Consider the following 13,352-nt stretch of genomic DNA (forward strand, 5'->3'; position numbering starts at 1 on the left):
CTCTATAAGTGGAATAATCTTCAACCACATTTCACTCACCTATGAAAACGATACATAGTTTTCTTTCTTTGTTTAAATATGCAGTCAGTAATATATGTGGGCCAGACAATCCAGTGATTGACATTATGACAATCAATCATGAAATACAAACTCAACCACAGTGTACAAAATTTACACTGGTCCTGTGGTCCCTGACTAGTAAATACTCATCAGGACCACTAAATGATAAGTTTGCAGTGGTCCTGGTGGCCAGTGAATTTAAATTTTTTTTCAAAGATGTTACAACTTAAATGAATATAACAGCATTTATAGTTAAGTAAATCTACGAATGTTATTTTGGATCAGTGAAGTTTAGACAGGACCACTAATTATTGTCCACTCACTGGTCCTGTGGTCTAGTGGGAAATTTTGAAAGGTCTCTAACACTGAACCTCCTAATCCCACCAGTCATCTTATATGACAAGCAAGTTTCTGTATCTTTGTGAGTTACATGATGGGTTGGCCATGTAAACTGCACTGCCTGCCATGGGCATGTCCTTGGAATCAAGGATGACTCCTGGTATAATCCGAAGACCTATGTAGTTCCTGGAAAACATGGACAAATATACACCACTGAACAGGAAGCTCAAATCCATTTTCCGCAATTGCAGGAATTTTTGCTTCCAAAGAAATATTTTCAGAATTTTTTCTAAAGTAATAACACTGATAAAAAAATAACTTGATAAAGAAACAGAAGTGGCCAGAAGAGGTTTTCTGATGTGGTTGGGCAGGTGATGGAATCTCACAAAAACCTCAATTGCACCATTTTCTCCCAGCTGAAGCTCTGCTGCCCCAAGAGACTGCCCACACTCGCACATCGGCAGTGCCAGACTCAAGTGTCTATCCCCACATACACAAAACAGATGTTACTGCTCTACAGTTCAGAACAAATACGTCTTATTTGTGAGAGTGGTTAGATCTGCACTGAAAATTGGACTCCTATGAATATATTTTCGAAAATGGTTTTTGTGTTTGCTGTGACAATTTACAACCAGAAAATTCTTGAAACTTAAAAATTGTATCTGTCTCACTGAAACACAATAGGAAAATGTAAAGGAAAATGACACATCCTCGTCAAAGGAAGTCGGCTTGATATTCCCAATAAAGCTGTAATAGTCCAACTGTTTGATTAATTAGGATCTTACAGTTAAGTATTCATCTCTCCTCTTGAAATTCGTTTCATCCGATCATTTGAATTAAATCAATATTATGAAGAATTCAGATCAATTCCAAGCTTTCAAACTCTGCAGGAAGATAACATATCTCTCGCTGCCATATTGGAAATTTTGTTAAAGAGCAATTCTTGGTAGATTATTTTTGGTAGAAATATCCACATTACTGTAACCTCATGTGGCTTAATGTTAGGTCTGTGCACACTGATAGTTCCAGAACCATTAGTACTGCTACCTTGGCCTTTTGCCATCACACAGATTATTATCCACTTATTGATTATTTTGCATAGTCAGAAACGAGATATATTACCCCCCATGTGATAATAATTGCTGGTGGTCGCTGTCATGACATATTGAGCCGATGATGAGGTGATGTTGATGCAAACTAACTTGTTTTTGATTGGTCAACTAGACATTATTGAATGTCCTGTGGTCGTCTGTGACCATCTCTGGTGAGATTGTATGCTGTTTAGGATTTGATTGGCAAAATCTGATAATATATGATTATATGACTTACATTGGGCAGAGCATTTGATAATCAGGGGAAGCTTAATTTTTTCATATGTTTCATTTTAAAGAATGTGATCCCTAAAATGCTGGAAAATATCATTTTCCCCCTTAGGTATTACATAAGAACATAAATCGTTCTGTTGACATTCTGGATGTTGAAGATAACAAGTGATATTGCGTGTATTCAATCAAACTGCTATGGCTCCCATACAATATAATGGAATTCCTAAGTCTACAGTCTTGTTAAAGTTTGCTTTTAGTTTTTAGGGTTAAAAGGCTACTGACATTAATTTCATTTTATGTTAAGCCATGGGTTCACACTTGTTTTAGTTCGGTTTCAGGTTAATTTCATGATTTACTGACAGTCGTGCAGACAGATAATTATTTCCCAATTTACAGCAAATAAATGGCACACCATTCTTCAAAGTATGACATCACTGCTTTGTAATCTCATTTGGTGTCGTTATCATTGTTGCTGCATGTTAGAAATTGAAACATGGAAGTCAAAAACTATTTGGGTGTGAAAATTATCATTTATGTAATTTTTACCACTTGAATTTTATGCCCTAGGTTTTTAAACCAACTGATACAAAATTTGTGCCTAATTCAATTAAGTCCATACCACCTGCTTTTCAGTTACAAAAATTAATGAAATCTTTTAGATTTAAAATTCTATCATAATGTTTTCACACAGTCTGAATGCAGACAAGTGGATGACTTACACAGGCTTCTATGACAGAGTTGTGTTGTCTCAACGACGATATAATCGTCTGTCAGGCAAGTGCTGTTTGTTCCATCCCTGTAGCCTATTCTCCTTCAGGCTAAGTTTCACTGCCTCCTATAATAGTCGAGCTTCGCTGGCTAAAACAAACTCAAAACATCAAACGTTAAATGTCAAAGACAACTGAATTAAGACTTTGTCTCCCTTTGGAATGATGACGTCTGCTTCAGCTTTTGGGCTGTGGATGTTAGCCACGTTTTGGATCTGCTGTAGAATATTCAATGACATGTTTTCTATGAAGCCATTAAGGTGAAAGGACAGAGTTTGGCGTAATCCACAAGAGCCTACGGATCGTAAACATGTATTATGTATAAGTAAATTATGGTGATGTTATTGGGTGTTGAACAGATTCTGCTGTTACACCCAATGTCTATGTCACTTGCTACAGGAACAATTTGAAAATGGATAACTGTCTCTCACAGTTTGTTGCTTAAACGCTTATCTTGAACATGAAAGAAAATTGTTTCTAGTCACAATATATGTTTCATTTGGAATATTGTCTCACCTTTTTAAAGAACCTTGTGAATGTTTTGTGTAGAAGTTCACCAGGCTATATGCCCAAGCTTTGAGTGACTGAAGAAATATTGCATCAGCATTTATCGCCAAAAAGCCATTCAACGACCTTGACATTCCCATAAGTTCCAAGCAATGGTGTCAGCATTATAATCAGAAGCCCACACACGGAGCACAAGTATTGACTTTCTTTCTAGACGACCAGGAGAAAGTCAATCTCAACTGTTTGACATTGCTGAATATTTGACGAAAATTAACGCTTGCTAAAAGCGAGACTGTTAAACCCAGTATTGATAATATGATAATGTGGCCTCGTGATGTATACAGTTGCAAACTCATCTTAAGTTGTCTTTACAATCATATTTTCTTTAACTGTGGTATTGACCCAGCGCGACATTATCTTCATCGCAACGGTAATACAAGATGCTGGAGGTACCAGCGGTGAATAATTGGTGGGTGTTGACATAGCTGTACTGTACCGTAACTAACTGAGCGTGGATTGCCAGCATCAATAGAGGATAAAAATCAATCCGCAATATGGCTTTCAGACAAAAAATCCTGTATTATTAGAGAATGTTTTGATTGAAACAATCCTATTAATTATTGATGTTTGTAAAACAGGGCTGAGAGAGGATGTCTATTATGCCTGGAAATGCAGGAATATTGATGAATGTTGACAGGAATTCAATATGTTGTCGCTCCAAGTCAAGTGGCTGAATTATTTTGTGTTCCATATTTTAAAAGTTTCAAGTACACTATTGACTGATATCAATGCATGGTGTCTTGTAATTCTACTTGAAGGTTTAGAGGCAGTTGTAGGCAAATCTAGTTCAGGGATTATGAGATAAAACATGTACATATTATTTTGCTCCTAATGAAATTGCAAGTTTTCTATTACTATAAGTTTTTAAAGTTTCATGTTGTCATGATTGATAGATATGGATGATATCTTGTGACAAGGCTTGTTAAGACTTTGTGGTGGTAATAGCTAGTTGTAGACAAATGTAGAACTAGGAACATTAATCATGTAGCTCACGGATTCTGAGATAAAACATACACAGGAAGTCAATATTTTCCTGCTCTGCTTCAAATTGAGGATTTTTGGTTGCTTGTAAATTCTTACCAATTTCCTGTAGTCTTTATCGATATTTATGGAGATCTAGTCATACTGATTTGCAGGCAGTGAAGGCAGTTGTAGAAAATGGTTCACAAATGTATCAAGACAGGAAGTCAATATCTTCATGCCCAAATGATCAAGTGTAGAATATTTTGTTGCCAACATTTTTTAAGATTTTTAAGTGCTTATGATTCATATTTATAGACTGAATATTGTGATATTGTTATCATGACTTGGGAGGCTGCGACAAATAAACATTGAAGCAAATATGATATATGTTCCAAATATATACATCTAGTAACAAATATGAATATTAATATTCATGAATACTTTATGTATAATTTCAAGGAATTCAAATTACAAACCTCTCGTGTAATTGCTTCAGTTGAAACATTTGCAAGATATTTTCTATTAAGCAAAAAAGCAACACATCATGAACAGTGTCGCAAAGGGTCTTGGCAAAATTATATGTTGGCAGTATTCCATATTGCTTATCTCACTTAAATAAAAAGCAAATTAGTTCCAAATAAAACTCGCTGAAAAAGATTCTTAAATATGCAAATTTTGTGAATAATAAATTGAATGATTCGGATACGGCTCGATTCACAGAATACACAAGTGAATCGTAACAGGACTAATAGCTGTTGTACACAGTTGTACAGAGTTATACGAAGACAAATATGCAAATAATTCACAGATTATAAAACATGAACAGCTACAATCAAATTTGAAGATATTCTGTTGTTTGCAACTCGTGATTCTTGATATCTTGAGATGCTGTTATTTTTTTAAACTTGTTGGCAGTTATAGAACTGTTTTATGAGTTACGATGTTAATAAAAAATTTCAGAAAGAAATATTACGAGAATGTGAACATACTCTCTGAACTTATTAGATCATTGATAAAACCTGCCTTTTTAAAATAATTCCAACAGAGAAGAAATTGTTGAATCATGTTAATGTCGGAAAGAATAAAGGGAAACTGCAGCTGAAGTTTATTTAATGATGATCCCTAACAATGTTTTATAAGACCACAAGAAATTACCTGTTAGATTTTCTTCAGTCTCTTTGAAAATTGTAACTCAAGAGGCAAATCATTCTCAAATTTGGGATTGCACAATATTACAGACATACTTCTGTACCCTTTTAAAATTATGTGTACAGCAATATTTTGTTTATTGTTCTGCTGTATGAAGAAAAAATCTGCATGTGCAATCTGTGTCCAGCACATCAGCCTTTTACCACTGATATATCGCCCTCCTGAAGATCCGGGTTATATTTGGTCTTCAGTAACTTATGCTTGTCGTAAGAGGCGACTAATGGGATCTGGTGATCAGGCTCGCTGACTTGGTTGACACATGTCATCGTATCCCAATTGTGTAGGTCGATGTTCATGCTGTTGATCACTGGATTGTCTGGTCCAGACTCGATTATTTACAGACTGCCACCATATAGCTGGAATATTGCTGAGTGCGACGTAAAACAACAAACCAAACCAAAATGATATATCGCAATACATATCACATTAGAAATACCCATAATGCAATATATTGTAGTAAAATGTTTTGCCAATACACAGCCCTATGAGTTAATTATGATTCTCTTGAATGGCTGTTCAAGGGATCGGTGTACCCTTTGATGGATTTAAGAAACTCGAAGCATGCTTGTTGAAAATAATCTAAATTTGATCTTCGATGTTTCAAAAAACTTTCCATGTAGGTGAGCTATAGTGCTTGTGTCATTATTTACAATATTTCCGTAGTTTATTATTTGCACAATAAGATCTAATATGTGATCAACACTCAGTCTCAAGAGCAAAGTATTGACTCATCACACAATATCAGATAGTGAAAAAATAAGCTCCTTTTCGTGAAAATTGAACTTTAAGGGTGAAGCGGCTTGCGATTGATTCTCAGCAGTGTTACGTCCAGACACATTGCAGTCCCAGCATGCAGTGCTGTCCACTGATGCCTGTTTGTTTTTTCATATTCCTCCTAGGTGACTCCGTGCAGTTTAATCGGTGCAGTTCCTGCCGTCTTCGCCCAATGCAGCAATTGCCTAAGTGAAGCCTTCTGTACAATCGATACTAGTTGACAGGTGAGTAGTATTAAAATCAATGTTAGTCGACAGGTGAATGGTACTCATCATTTGTATAGTCTACAGTGAACATGATTTGTGATTTTATGAGAAGAATAGACAAATCTCATCTACATTTACACACAGGCACCGCAGCAGGTGAACCACAGTTTGAACAAAACAAGCATGCCGTACAAGAAATGAAACAGATGATAACATTAATTTTTATATATACTTTTCAACATAAATTGATATTAGTTGTCAGGTTAATGCTATATATCACCAGAACCTATGGCTATGTGTATTAGGTTTCAAAGTCTAATCAGTTTCTAACTAATCAGTGAACATTGCCAATAACAAATCCCCGTCAGCCATAAGAGAAGACTTCCATATTCATTTAGGAAGGTAATTTGTCTAGTCAATCTCCAGTCCAATAAGATAAATCTGTCGCTATGATTTCCATAATGAAGCAATATTTACCAGAGAAACGGTGATTGTAAGCATGGTACTCATGTTTAGGCCTGATCAAATGATTTCATTGTTTTTGCTGTAAATCGTGTTCTAATAACTGCAAATATATGAAAAATATTTAATGAAAAGCTGTATCTTATTAAATAAAAATTAAAATCAGGTTGAACCTTTTGTTGATATAGTTAAAAGGAAGTTAACATATAAATCACTTGATGTGTTATACAATTGTGTTTGCCGGCTGTTTCATTAGATATTATGAACATAGACTGAGAAAGTTATAATAAGGATACAATGTCTGGCCTAATTATTCTGTGGATATGACATTCAGATTTCATGATTTTGAAATATCACAGTGTCGTAAAGTATGTTTGTATGTGAAAGGCGACTAACAGGATGATGTTGTCTTTGGGGAAGAATGTCATCATATGTTAATTGTGTAGATTGTGTGATTACAATCACTGGATTGTTTGGTCCAGACTTGATTATTTACAGACCATTGTCATAACTGGAATATTGCTGAGTTTGATGCAAAACAACAACAAACAAATTATATATAATTGATGTTGCATCACCATGTGAAGATTCTGAGTAGGAATAAATCTCTGGTATCCCATGTTGTCAGGTGCTTGCGTCATTCCTGTTTACCTGTGAAAATCCGGGTTAGAATTGGTCTTCAGCAACCCATGCTTGTCTTAAGTTGCAACTAACGGGATCGGGTGGTCAGGCTGGCTAACTTGGTGAACACGTATAATCATATACCAATTGCGTAGAATGATACTCATGCTGTTGATCACTGGATTGCCGGGTCCAGACTTGATTATTTACAAACCGCTGCGTATAGCTGCAATATTGCTGAGTGTGGTGTTGATAACACACAAACAAGCAATCTTGTGACTTGGCCCATTGCTGTCTTCGTGCCCCATGGATCATGACCCCATTGCTACTGCTTCCAGTAAGCTGGGTTCAAATCCCAGTTTGCCCCAGTTATGTTTCTTCATTTCTCCGCACAATTCCTATTAGGGCTGCGCAATATAACCGGTTTACCGGTATTTACCGGTTCAGACATGAAAACGATACGTATTGCGATACGCTGATCGAAAACCGGTATTTTGACATGCATTCGGAAAACTTCGTAACACTCGGAAATCTTCGGATATTTCCGGTGTTTTATTTGTTCTTTTCCCTGTTTCATTAGTGCCAAATGTTACTTACATTTTTATTTTGTCATGATTAAAAGTTTTTATAAAAGGTTAATCAATCATAGTGATTTTGTTGTTTTTTTGCTTTATAATCAAGCATTAACTCGATTATAAGTAGTTTTTGTTAAAAAAATGATCCTTGCAATAAATTGCAATACATATCGCAATATATGCTTCCGCATTGCAATATATCGCAATATGAAAATTCTCTGCAATACCCACCCCAAATTCCTATGCATGTGGGTTGCACCAATGGGGTAACGGTCTGAGGCATTAGGGCTGTACAATTCACTCGCCGATTCAGTGCATCAAAACATATTCCTTCATGAATTCAATTTGTTATTCAGAATCACTTGAGTTGAATACTCCTGAATGTTTAAAAAAAGGTGTTTTTCTTGAATTTGTGTGTTATTTATCACAATGAGACAGAGCTCCAGATAAGATTTAGCTCATGTGGGTACTGTACCCACTGTATTTTTGGAGTGGGTATTATGAATGTTGAGTGAGTATTTCATTTTCCGTTACCCACTGCTTTCAAATATGTGCGTATTTCAGTCATTTTACTCACCTAAGTATTATGTGACTGAGTAAGTTTACTAAGCAGGTATGTTCTGCCTTATGTCATACCTTATCAAAACCAACTTTAATATAATGGAAATGATTTCATAAAAAATCACTCATCCTATACTGACAGTACAACACTTGTCCTATACTAACAGTACAACTTGATAGCAATCGATGTCTTTTTCATTACGCAAGCGATTTTTATAAATATATTCCGTACGCATTTGTTTTCAACTTTTTGTGTATCTAACATTTTAAATGCGTCATTGGTACGCAACAATTATTTTTTCAATGCGTAATTGGAAAAATTTTCCTTATCCTGACTCATGCTCTTTTGCTTGTCTTCTTCTTCTTGCGAACACAGTGGAACACTTGTATCTCCCAATTGAAGCTCCCTTCAATGTAAAATCACTAATTAGTACTCACCAAGAGTTATCTCTATCCCCTCTTTTGCGCGGGAACGAGGGCGCCACTTCCCGCCACATGCCTCACTCTCTCCTTCTTCGCCCAGTGAGCAGGATGTGAGAGCGCCTGTGTCTCCCTACACATTATATCCTTTGTTTATTCTTAGTTATTTACCTCTCATAGACTTCTATAGAGGTGTAGCTAGTATCCTTCAACATAATGCATTGATATTTATTCGTGTTTCTACTGTTTATTCACGGGACTCCGTGTTTGTTCAGATAGATTACGTTGATGAAAATCTGCACTATTTGTAAATTACGTTTTTCTGCTGCTGACCCGCATTTAATATGCCCTAGTTGTACTACGCCATGCTCTACCGTTTCACGTTGTAAATATTGTATTAATTTATCGAATTCTGCCTTTGATAAATATTTATTCTGCGTCTTAAGACGCGCAGCAGATAGGTCACGTAAACGGATTTTAGCCATGGCTAATACACCACAGCCCTTACCCTGTCAACTGTTGTCGGACGACCCCCTCCCGTCTGGTGTTCCGTTAGAGTTACCCTCGGAGGAGAGGCGTGGGACGCAGTCCGCTTCCTCCAAGAAGCGACCTGCATCCCCGGACATCCCGTCGTCACAGCCAAAGACCAGGAGGGCTTCCACGTCGTCACAACGCAGACTCCGCACCCCCAGGGCTACATCCACGTCGCAGGGGAAATCATCGAAGTCCAGCACTACTTTCTCAGCCGAGATTGTTCCCGTTGCAGAGCTGGTCCTGTTTGATGATGAAGATCCGATCATCATTCCAGATGTACGGCGGAAGAAGCGGCCAGTGTCAGCAACTATAACATCAGCGCAGATTATCACGCAGGCTGAGGCACCTCCACTGATGTCAGAGAATCGTCCTGAGGGTCCCGTCGCTACCATCGTAGAGAAGGCAGCAACTACTTCAGCGCAGACCGTCCCAGACGACCTGATGAACCACATCATGCAGATGATGGAAGACCGCTACGGTCTTCGGAGGCCTTTAGAGCCACGGGCGACCCAGCCCACCCCCATACCTCCGTGTAGGGCACCCAGCCCGTTTGCACGTCCCGTAGGGCAACCCAGCCCGCTAACGCGCCTCCACGAAGGTCGACCCAGCCTGTATCTAAGCCTCCGCGAAGGGCGACCCAGCCCGCCTGCACGAAGGACCCCGATCCTAAGCAGTCACGGAAGGCTTCACAGAAGGATGTCTGTATCACCTACGTCGGACCTTGATGAAAGAGGACGTTCGCGAAGCAAGATCCTCTCATCCCATGATTCCGACTCAGACTCTCAACCTTCACGAAGGTTAAGTGGCTCCAAGTCATCCTCATCTAGAAGATCATTAAGAGAGTCACCGAGAGCTTCGCGAAGCTACCAGCGTTCGCCAAGGAAGTCTCCGCGAAGGTCACCTTATAGACGCCACTCGTCAGTCCATTCACCACATCATTCTACTCGCCGATCTCCTTATCGATCGCCTCATCGATCACCTTGTCGATCCACGTACAGATCATCAAGGACTCCACCTCAGTCACTGTCGGAGGAGCATCAAAATATTATCTGTGACCCGATGTCTGAAGATGAAGATGGTATCGTATTTTCCGACGCAGAAATAAGAGATTGGATGGTGAATAGTCTGGAACTTTCCTCCCCGTCTAAGAATGAGAACTCAGCCCACACATATCTTATGAAGGAAGACGATGCTGACACAATCACCTTACCTCCGATTGACCCGATAGCAGCGGTGCCAGCTAATCTGGATACAGCCTTTAGTAAAGCACGAAATCACAGACACCTCATGTGCCGCATTTCAACGCTAACAAGTTTGCAGGTCACAACATGGACTCCTTTTACAAGGCACAAGATATCGATGATAATTATAAGATGATCAGCGATGCCAAGTCTAAGACTTACAGAATAGATGACCGCAAGATAGCCCAGATGGAAACCATATCAAGGAGGATGTTGTTTGGTCTGAACAGATCAAGAACAGTCAATGAAACTCTCCTCACGAAGTTCAGAGACTCTACATCTGAGGATGATAGAATGGTTTACTCGGCCCTCCTCATGCAGAAGAAGGACCAACAGTTCCTTACGGATCACTTAACAGCACTATCCGCAGCTACTACTATGGCTCGTCGTCAAGGTCTCCTCGCCACCTGTAATTGGGGTGATCACTTCACCGCACCACTTTACACAGCCCCGTGGTCTTCTCCGTCCATCTTCGATGGTAACATAGACAAAGTCTCTAAAGAAGTCTCTAAAGACTCAAGAGAGGTACTTATGATTAAGTCTATGGATACGCTTAGCAAGCGTCATCAGACAAACTTCGCAGAGGTACTCAGGCAAATCGAAGTTCTCCGGGCTACAGAGAGCACGGGACAGGAAGATGGCTAGTGTAAGAGGAGCCGAAAGAGTCTTTTCGCCGCCCATACGGCAATTACAGAGGAGCATCGGGAAGAGGCAGGTCATCCAGAGGCTCCCGCAATTATAAACGATGAAGGACAGGTTCGGAACGACTGGAGTCTTCCACCCCCAGCCGTTCCAGTACAACCATCACAAGTGGGTGGACGCCTTCAACTGCACTGGGAAAACTGGGGATTCCTAGAGGATCCATATGTCTCCAACATCCTACAGCACGGATATCGCATACAACTACAGGCCATGCCTCCGCTGACAGTCATCCCTCCAAGGTTCGACTTCCAGGCTCTACACCCACCAAAGTTAAGAGAAGCGGTATCAACACTCCTAACCAAACAGGCTATAGAAGTACTGGACCAAGTAAACATCGAACCAGGCTTCTACTCCCCAGTTTTCCTAGTGCCCAAGAAAAATTCCAAAGAAAAGTTCAGTCTCATCTACAATATGAGCACGTTCAACAGAGACTATCCACGCAAACTGCCAGCGTTTCGCATGATACACTTACCACAACTACGGCACTTAATTCGTCCCAGAGACTACATGGCCAGCATAGATCTGCAAGACGCATATCTACACATATCAATACATCCCGACTACAGGAAATACCTTCGGTTTACACTAGACGGGCTGCATTACCAATGGAAAGTACTACCTTTCGGAATCTCATCGGCCCCCTGGTTATTCACAAGAGTGACGAAACCTATCGTCTCTTACCTACATCGTCAAGGACTACGCAGTGCATTCTACCTCGACGACGGGATACAAGTGGATCCAGATCCACAGCGTCTCAGACCACAGTTAAACTTCATCATAAAGCTACTAACACAGCTAGGATGGTTAGTAAATCTACTCAAGTCGGACCTAGAACCTACGCAAGATCTGCAATTTCTAGGCATTCGATTTCTCATGGCGCAGAATCGTATCGTAGTACCGGAGGACCGATGGATCAAGATCCAACAGATAATCCCTCAAACCTTACTCTATCCGCTACCACTACGACAATGGCAGAGCCTGTTGGGTCTACTCACGTCAGCTCAAGACATGACAGTCAGAGGCAGACTACAGTTACGTCCGTTACAGGTCCTCATCAACTCTCATCTCGACGACCCTCAACCATTCAGTCTACCGAATCACGTCAAACCTCACATACTATGGTGGACCAAGAGATCGAATGTTTGCGATGGAATCTGTTTAATAGAGCTGGAATTGAAACACATCTCTATGTAGACGCGTCGCTCCAAGGTTGGGGAGCACACCTCGCCAACAGGACGGCATCAGGGTTATGGAGCCAACAAGAGAGCAAACTACACATAAACTTGCTAGAAATGCAAGCAGTAGTAAACGCCATACATCATTGGAGCAACTTACTAAAGAATGCCAAATTGATGATTCACACAGACAATTCAACAGTGGCGTTTTATGTGAACAAACAAGGCTCAACCAGGTCCCCGAACCTATTGACTGTATGTTTTCAACTGTTCGATCTAATCGACAATCTCAACATACATGTCAGAGCATGTCACATTCCAGGAGCAAAGAATGTAATAGCAGACGCTCTCTCTCGGCCACACCTACCATCGCCGACAGAATGGATGCTCCATACAGAGATATTCGCACAAATTATCAAGAAAATAGGAGCTCCACTAATAGACCTATTTGCCACTCGCTTCAACAATCAGCTGACAACATTCGTATCACCAGTCCCAGACCCACTAGCATGGGCAACGGACGCACTAAGCATATCGTGGGAAGGACTCAACGCTGCGACGCTGCCTCCGCCGCCAGCGTTAATCCCACAGGTGTTACAGAAAATCAAGCAAACTTGGAGCCTCCAATTGATTTTGGTCGCGCCCTACTGGCCAGCGAGAACGTGGTTTCCAACTCTTATTCAAGAAATCGGACAACCAATACTACAACTCCAAAGCGCTCGAATCTACTAATACATCCTCACACCAAACAAGCGCACGGAAAGCCAGAAGCATTCCAACTTCACGTATGGACTGTATTAAGGCGTGTCTAAACAAGAGAGGTTATTCAGCCAGAGCGGCGAAAGCAGTCA

The 13,352-nt window shown here is 40.0% G+C and overlaps 1 protein-coding gene across 4 annotated transcripts in view; it reads left to right on the forward strand.

The window, feature by feature from the left end:
- The window catches only part of LOC124266484 (complexin-like), a 286,478-nt gene that overhangs the window by 18,927 nt on the left and 254,199 nt on the right, over positions 1-13,352 (forward strand). For all 4 annotated transcript variants that reach the window (XM_046701276.1, XM_046701279.1, XM_046701275.1 and 1 more), the window contains exon 2: positions 6,130-6,228. The gene's annotated coding sequence lies outside the window, so the exon portion shown is untranslated. The remainder of the gene's footprint in view (positions 1-6,129; positions 6,229-13,352) is intronic.

The sequence above is a fragment of the Haliotis rubra genome, unplaced genomic scaffold (assembly GCF_003918875.1).
Source record: "Haliotis rubra isolate DU_JTF1 unplaced genomic scaffold, ASM391887v1 Scf126, whole genome shotgun sequence".
Classification (NCBI taxonomy): Eukaryota; Metazoa; Mollusca; class Gastropoda; order Lepetellida; family Haliotidae; genus Haliotis; species Haliotis rubra.